Consider the following 9,345-nt stretch of genomic DNA (forward strand, 5'->3'; position numbering starts at 1 on the left):
AACTTTCCCTTAGGAGTTTGGCCATAATCTCAAAACCTCATATTTTCTACATTGTTTGGTGTAGGTTGTACTTTTTTTAACTACCAATAGGGGCCTAAATTTATCATTGCCTTTTAAACTCATCTTAAAAACCCAATCAGATCGAATGAAATTGGAGTTGTTGATAATTCTTTTCTACATAAGAATTAAAAAACACTTTTCAACCTGATCAAGGATTAATATGAGAAAAAATACTAAAACCATATCGAAAAAAATCAACAATGCAAAGGTACCTCTATTGTTACAGACAACAGCCCTGTACAATTCCCAATGCTAGGAATCAGGTGCACAGGCTACACAGTGAAGCATAAAGAAAGTCGGCTAATTGCAAAAAAGAAAACTCAACAAAAGAATCATGCATTCAGGAATTTAGGCATAAAGCAGTGAAAAAGGTGACAAGAAAGCTAATCCTGATCGGTTAGGGTTTTGGTTTCCAAGCAAGGAAATATGCGGAAATCTGAGAAAACCTTGATTAGGGTCATGTGGCTAAGAAACAGAAGGACAATCCAAATGAATGTTTATGAAGCAATGAAACCTCTGATTGGGGCCATTCTTTCGACAAAAACAAAGGTCTAGCCACCTACAGTGGCTCGAATTCTACTCAGATCAGTGAAATCAAACCCCCAAAAAAGAAGACAAAAATTACGATTCACCGGCATGCTTTGCTGAACAGAGAAGAGAAAAAGAATATGGACATTTGGATAAGGGTAGCGGCTTACTAAAAATCTCAGTGTCGGTGGTGGATACGCAGGAAAACGCAGTGGCAGGGGGTGGCCAACACAGTGACCGACAACAATGAGTGGTGGCTGCCTCCGATCGATGCTCAGACTGAGAGGAATGCGATGACAAACCAGAGAGAGGAGAAAAAGAAAGAAGAAAAAGAAGGTAAGGAAGAGGGCGTCGGTCAGCATGGGTTGGAGACAACACCGCTTCGATGCTCTGCAGATGAGCAAGACTCTCTCAGCCACGAGGTTGATCAGGCAAAGGAGATGGTGTTTCACGGCGATGGCACAAATGGTGGTGCCGACACTCGAGCAGGAGACACCAAAAAAAAAGAAACTGGAGAAGAGGAAGATGGAAAGAGGAGGGGCAGACGAAAGGGGAAACAGAGGAGAAAGAAAGGAAGGGGGGAAAAAAGAAGGGAAGGGAAAGAAGAGCAGAGGGGAGAAGGTGGCTGATCCCCGATGTACCTTAGGAGGACGACAATTTCGTTGGGTCTTCGACGGCGGTGTGAGTCGATGATAGAGGTGGAGTGAGAGAAGAGGGAGGAGGAGAAGGTGGTGCAGCAGACGGGGCTCACGGCAGCGACATAGGGTCGGTCGGTGGGGGTCGACGATGGCACTGCTCCTTATCTCGCTCCAGTGACTGAATCAATAAAGAATTCTGCAGGGAAAATCCTCATTGCATGTCCAGCGCCCCTTCTCATCTCGCTCTCTGCTCATGCCGTGGACGATGATCTTCCATGGATGATGATTAACGACAATGGTGCAAGCCGCCCTCTTCTTCGTCGAAAAGCCAATTTGGGGGTAATCAAAGAGAGAGAGAGGGGGAGAATTTCGCACCCTAGATGGCCCATTTTATATAAAAAAGTAGCAATGAATTAATGACAAAAACATTCTATCTTAAATACCACCGTAAATTAGCGACGGAGTAGCAACAAAAAAATTTTGTCGCTCATCCATCGCGAAGTTGCAACGAAGTTTGAGATAGAATGTTTCCATCGCTAATCCATCACTAATTATCGATGAATTTTAAGACAAAATTTTTCTGTCGCTAATTCTGCTACTAATTTTAATTTTAGGGACGACTAGTTTTCTCTAGCTAATTCATCACAAATTTGTGATGAATTATTCTTGTTGCAAATTTCCATTGCTAATTAACATTTTTCTTGTAGTGGCAATGATGTAAAGTCTCCATATCGTTAAATCACCGACAACCCACTCTCCATGATAGCTACACTCTATCCGTGAACCAGATAGCCCTTATCACAGGTCGCCACTTCCGAGATTTAAGGGGTTATGCATGCTAATCTCAATATATCAATTCACATAACATGAACAGAATAAATGAAACTCAAGTCTAAGAACAATATCATCATAATGCATGTTATTATCAATTTATCAAACATATATGCTATCACAAAATAATCTCTTTCTAATACGCATGACATATCATAACTAACATATGTATGAAATCATTTCATAATATCATGCATGGTCATTTTATGCACATCATGTTCACACTCAACAACTATCATGCTAATTCACAACATTACAATAACATGCAATGCAAAATGGTGTATTCACATCTAAAATTACTTATAACAGCTCTTACCTCGAATACAAATCTTGTGTTTAGGTCGCAATCGAGTCTCAAACATTTTTAATAGTAGGATCTGATCATTATATAAGAATATTTGTATTAATACACATCACCTCTTATATTTTAACAAAATTACCAAAATACCTCTCCTGACTTAACTTGTCCAACCTTAATTTTTGTGCCTTTGATTTAACCAAAACCAAAGTATAAATAGATTCTCCACTACAATATGAGTCTAATGCACCAAACCTCACTCAATTCTGAGTTCAGAGTGCAAAGTTATGCCCATTTTACCAAAATGGATCTTGGGTACAACAAGAGCATTTTGGTTATTTCGATAATTGATTTCAATATTCAGAATTATTCACAACTCAATCTAGATAGATTATTAATCTAGATCCAAAACTGTCGGACTAGATTTAGACCCATTAATGATCTGGATCCAAAACTGTCAGACTGAATTCAGACCCAGTTATAATCCAGATTCAGAACTGATCCAAATCCAATATTGATCTGAACTAGATCCAGTTCTGTTCTGGATCCAGAATAGTCAGAAGGATCCAAACCCAAATCTCTTTTTGGATCCAGTTCTATTTGGATTGGTCTGATCGAGATTTGAACAGAGAACCGAGACCCAGTCAGACCGACTCGATCTGTTTCACACCCAGACCGAGTCGATCTGTTTGAGTCAGTCTGAACTGGTTCGGTCTGACCCAGTTTGGTACAAACCAGTTTAGTTCTGAACTGATTCAAGTTGAACCGTTTCGTTCTAAGTTGACTCGGTCTGAACCAATTCGGTTGAAACCAGTTCAACCTGACTTTTCTTTTACTCTTACCCGGTTCGGTCTGGGTCACACCCAGACCGACCAAGTTCGGGTTGGGTCATGCCCAAACCGCCTGGTTTGGTCTGAGTCGCACCCAAACTAACCTGATTCGGTCTGGGTCGCGCCCAAACTAACTCAGTTCGGGTTGGGTTGCACCCAAACTGCCAGGTTCGATCTGGGTCATGCCCAGATCGAAGCGGTCTGGCTATATAACTCTAAAAAACAAGCGAAAAGGGCATTTTCTCTTCCGTCTTTCTCTTTTATCTCAAACACAGAGGGGCCAACCCTCTTTGTTTCTCTCTGTTGTAGAGGGGCTGACCGCTAGCGTCAGTCGGTCGACCCCCTGCCATTCTCTCTCTTTCTCTCTGTCACATTCTCATTTTTTCTCCTGTAGCTCGCCGGCAACCATGGTTGTCGGCCCTCAATCGACCAGAAAAAGGGAAGAAGAAGAAGAAGACAAAGGTTCTTAGTCGCTGGTCAGATTTCATATATGCTCTCTGATTTTTTTTTCTTCTTATCTCTCTCCCTTGCTCTTTGTCGTTCTCTCCCTCTTGCTCGACTGTGGTGGGGGAGGTGCACCGTGAGGGTTATTTATAGCCCTCATGGTGGGGTGAGGATAACCTCCCCCCCCCCCCCCCCCCGACGATCGTGGGAGATGAGGTTTATCCTCATCCCCCGGATTTGTTAGGGGAGAGGCATGTTCCTTAAATGGGAAGCGGTCTTCCCCCCCTTTTTTTAAATTATCTCCTTCAATGATTTTGTTGGAGGTTTTTTTTACAATTCTACTCCCTTAAAAGAAGATTTGTCATGAATCTTACCTAAAAATAATTATGAAAATTGTGCACCGATGTTTGATTCATGCTCTCTTGTAACCTCATTTTTGTTGTGATGATCCCATCTGATTAAAACCAAAGATATTTCTTTGTTTCTCAACTATTGTACTTTCGCATCCAAGATTTTTATAGGCTTCTCACTCATGCGCAGATCATCTTGGATTTCCAATACTGACTCGACTGTATCCAATATGTGGGAGGAATCACACACATATTTTCACAACATAGAGACATAAAAGACATTGTGAACTCGGGACAAGGCCAACCGGTATGTTGTCTCATAAACTCTCATGAGTATCTCAAAGGGTCCAATATATATTAGACTCAATTTTTCTCTTCGACCAAAGCGCACTACTCCCTTAAAGGGAGATATCTTAAAAAATATGCTCAAATTCTAACTCACGACTTTTTTGGTCTGCAAAACTTTTCTATCGACTTTACACTACCATAATACGTCTCAAATAATTCTCACTTGATTTGTCATACACTGCACTAAATGAGGCCCTAATAATCTTCTTTCTCTGATCTCATCCCAACACAAGGGTGTTAGGCACCATCGATCGTACAATACCTCAAATGGAGCCCTGCCTATGCTTACTTGAAAGCTATTGTTATAGGCAAACTCCATCAGAGGTATGGTGTCATTCCATGAATCATTATACTCTAAAGTATATACCAGTAATATATCTTCTGAGGTCTGAATGGTTCGCTCTGATTGACAGTTTGACTGAGGGTGAAATGTTGTGCTCATTTTTAATTGTATTCTTATTGCATCTTGAAAATTATGCCAGAATTACGACATAAACTTGGAGTCTCTATCCGAAACAATTGAATCAGGTACTCCATGAAGTCTGACTATCTCCCTAATGAACAGTTGAGCCAACTGGTCACAAGAGTGAGTTGTCTTATAGGCCAAGAAGTGAGCTAACTTACTTAGCCTGTCTACAATCACCCGTACCGAATTCATCCCATTTTTGGTCTTTGGTAGTCTTGAGACGAAGTCCATTGTGGTATGAGGAGTGGTTGCAGTAGACCCTTGGGTCGTTAGTACACAATCTTCACTTGCTGACACATCAGACACTTGCTTACAAACTTAGCAATATCTCTTTTTATTTCGCTGCACCAAAACGTATCTTTCAGATCTCGATACATTTTGGTACTGCCAAGATGGATGGTATATCTAGAGTGGTGTGCATCGTTCAATAATTGATTCTTGAGCTGGTCGTCCTTAGGAATGCACACTCTATGACAAACTCTAAGAAGTCATTAATCATCAACTTTGAAATCTGACTCCTCACTTTCCAAAATTTTCTTTCTAACTTGGGCCAACTTTAGATCTAAGGGTTGCTTTTCTTTAATTTGTTTCCATAATTCTGACATCAACGTGGTTTACATAAACAATAACCGGCTTGGTAAGTATCGAGCTTCTGCTTTTTGATGCGCGACTGCAGAAAATAAATCTCAATCTACGAGTCTGACTAATGCTCTTAACTTTCTACTAAGAGCGTCAACAACTATATTCGCCTTTTCAGGGTGATATTTCAGCTCAAAATCATAATATTTTAAAAATTTCAGTCAACTTCTCTACCTCAAGTTCAAGTCTTTCTGCAAAAATAAGTATTTAAGGATTTGATAGTCAGCAAAAACTTTAAACTGTTCGCTGTACATGTAGTGTCTTCGTATCTTTTTGCTTGAAAGTGACAATTAGTTCAATGTTTCAAATCTACATCAGTGGCAATATAATTGTATGTGTTTATGCTTTGTTCATTAACTTTGTCAAGAAATTAATTGCAATGTTATTTCATGACAGCTCGAGCTGCACTCCACCAAAGTGTATTGAGTAGTAAACAAAATTTCTTTGTCAAATGATTTATGCAAAATCTAATATGATATGTAGGTCATGTGTGGGGGGCAACATACTTTAAACATGAATATGGAGACCCTACATCATTGTGTGCTTAATATAAGATAAATGTGCACCCCTACATCATTGCGTGCTTAGTATGAGATAAATGTGCACCCTAATGTCATTCTAAGATTAAAGAGTGAGATCCGTCATGATCATTTCATGATACCACTTGTGAGAGAACGAGTGCAATATGAGTTTGAGAATGGCTTGGCTCTCCGTGTGACACAATTGCCTTCAAATGTGCAAACCTTGCTGCAACAATGTTCCCGTTCTACCTCTTCTAGAGAGCCATTTGAAGGCAATTGTGTCACACGGAGGGAGAGTTTGATTTTTTTTCTGTTTCCATAGCTCTGGTTCAATGTCCCTGCTTTTAGGGTTTGAACCAGCTCATTGAACATGTATATCAAATGTTTGATATAATACTCACGATAACGAGATCCTCAAGTAAATTTGGATATTTTGTTTGTTTATACACATCAAAAGTTAAAATCTATTGTTAAATTGGCAATTAGCGTTCCTTCTAATTTTGTACATTTGGAGTTATCCAAATTTTGTTAAAAACCTGTTGAATGTCAGGAATTTCATGACAGTTTACAACTTTAGTACTGCAATATTTCTTGTATTTACATACTCTCAGCACATGTGGGATAGCCCAGAATCTTGTAAAATTCCAAAATCTATCAACAGAACCAACAGTTCAACCTCTTCAATGTGAGGGTATCCATGATATCTTCGTGGTAGTTGGTAGCTGCATTTTTTTCACACCAAAATACAACACACTATCATCACACGAATAGCTAGGCTTTTGCATCATCCAAATGGTGAGAGAAGAGGTTTTGCTTGGCTGGCGCAAAAAATATAAAAAATTAACCTTCTTCCATTGCCTCCTTAAAAACGTGGGAAGGCAACTTTATGAACAATGTAATGTTTGTTCCAAACCTAGACTACCGTCATCTGCATTTTTTCAGTGCAAATAGGTCCCCAAGACTAGGGATGGCAGTGGGGCGGGGCGGGGACAAGGTCTCCACCCCCATCCCGCCTCAAGATTAGAACCTCCATCCCCGTCGGGGATGGATTTGAACCTTCACCCCCGCCTTCATCCCCGTTTCACGTCCTCCATCCCCGGTTCAAACGGGGATGAGGCGGGGCTGGGCTATTGCTGGGAAAAGTGGCAGGGACGGGGTCGCGGCAGGGATTAGGTGGGGATCGTGGCGGGGCAGGGAAAAGTGTACGTCCATCCCCGCCTCCATCCCCAAACGGGGATTGATTTTAACCTTCGTCCCCGCCTCCATCCCCGTTTCATAACCTTCATCCCCAGTCCAAACGGGGCGAGACTGGGCGGGCCCCGCTTTCCCCGGTCCACTGCCATCCCTACCCCAGAGAACATGTGAAACCTATATCTTAGGTTCAAATTTTGAATTTGTTATCTCCCCCCCCCCAACCCCGTTTTTTTCTTCTTCTTTTTTCCCTTTTTTTTGGTATGACACTGGGATGTAAGGAAAAATTACCCCTTTTTAAGCAAACAACTTGTCTAGCCAGATCGGCCCGCCCTCCTCATTGGCGTCTAGCACTGTAATTACGTAAATACACATGCAAGTCCTTGTCATATTTTAATTTACAGTTACAGGACTCGGGTCTACTTAACCCCAGCTTCTCCATCGGAAAATAAAGACTGGAAGTTTCCAGGCCGAAAGAGGAATGTAAAGCAATAAATAAATAACATGATCACGGTAAAACAACCTTTAAGTCGATAAGAACTAACTTCAAACAAAAGAAAGAGGGAAAGAGAAAAGGTGAAAAAAAAAAAAACATTTCAGAGAACCCCATCCTTTTCATATGAGGACAATCTTTTTCTTCAGAAATATGTGGTCGCGGTGCTTTGCTTAATAGGTTGTTTCACGTGCATTAATAAGAGAATAGCCTAGAGATGCCATGGTTGCATTGCATGGAGGGAAAATGGTGGAAGCTCTCGGATTTAATTAGTGCAGGGAGCAATGTTAAACATGGAAGTGGTTGGGAGGGAGGGAGGTGCGGTTTTGCCTTGTTTAATAAGGGAAAGAAAGCGGAGGGTGATGAAAAAGTGATGAGCACGACCTTCCTCCGTCGGGGAGACAAGCTTCTCCATGAATGGGAGTTTTTGACCTGGACTGTTTAGGTTTAGTTATCATCATCACCCCCCCCCCCCCCCAAAGAAAATTGCACCACCCAAAAATGAGTCACTCCGTCCATGGGGCCATAACATAATGCTCTCTAAGTGGAAAATTATAAATATAATGCCACGGAAATAAGACTACTAAGTCTAATAATAAAAACAATTAAAGCCAACAAAACAGTACTTAATAAAAGGAAAAAGAAAGAGAATATGGGCAGTCAAGCAAAGTACAATGATGAGGGAAAGAGTTGGGAGGAGACAAAAGGAAGAGGACTTTATGGTGCATTGAGATTTACGAGTGCTGGGGATGTCAGGGTGTTGGCCTTCCACCCCCACAATGTGTGGCATCCAGCTTTCCACAAAGAACCGCCATCCTCTCTCTCGATCAGTCACGGTTTTTAGTGGTGGTCCTCCATCCCATTACAAACAACTTATAATAAATTACCAAAGAGTCACCCACCTTATTAAGAGCAACCTAACATTTTTAGTTTTAACTGATAGTTTTCACATTATGGTTTGGAGACGCGTTCGGCCTTCAAATAAATGAGTTTAATTACCATTGTTTAGACAAGCACATTGATCAAACAATGCTCTCAACCTCTATTGATTAAAAAAAAATACAATTATTTATTTTGTTAATAAAATAAATAAAAAATTTACGTCGTAGATGATTATAATTAGAAATGTATTAAAAAAGCAGGCCGGTTAAGGTCAAAAAAAAAAAGAAAAGAAAAAAGAAAATTAGGCGGATTTTCTGTAATTTTTTTACTCAAACCATCTCTCCCTCTCTTGCTTTGAATTCTAAACCCTACTTTTCTTTTATCTTTGAGAAAGCTGCAAAGGTCCAAATGGCAATCACGGTGGATCAACTTTTTATTGTCAAGTCGTTGTCCATCAAACTTTTCCCCCTCTCACGACACACTCTCTGCAAGGGCAGACAGTTGCATTAGCGAATCCTTCGGATATTGATAAAAGGAGGGAGAAACTCCAAAAATTCCACACTATGTCTAATCTTGGTCAAAGACAAAAAATGAAAAAAAGTCCCCACATGGCCAACGCGGAAGAAAGGGCAAAATTTAAGGCCGTTCACTGTTTGCCAAGGGTCGAAATGGCCCATCATTCATGAAAAATTAGTAAGGGTTTACGCAGTTGTTTACGAGGATAGCAGATCCATTGATCAGGGAGACATTAAGCATTAGTCATATTGCTAACCATGACCATTTCTGCCGGAAAAGATGGTCTCTCTCTCTCTCTCTGACCATTTCT

This window comes from Nuphar pumila, chromosome 2, assembly GCF_984573655.1.
Source record: "Nuphar pumila chromosome 2, dmNupPumi1.hap1.1, whole genome shotgun sequence".
Taxonomy (NCBI): Eukaryota; Viridiplantae; Streptophyta; class Magnoliopsida; order Nymphaeales; family Nymphaeaceae; genus Nuphar; species Nuphar pumila.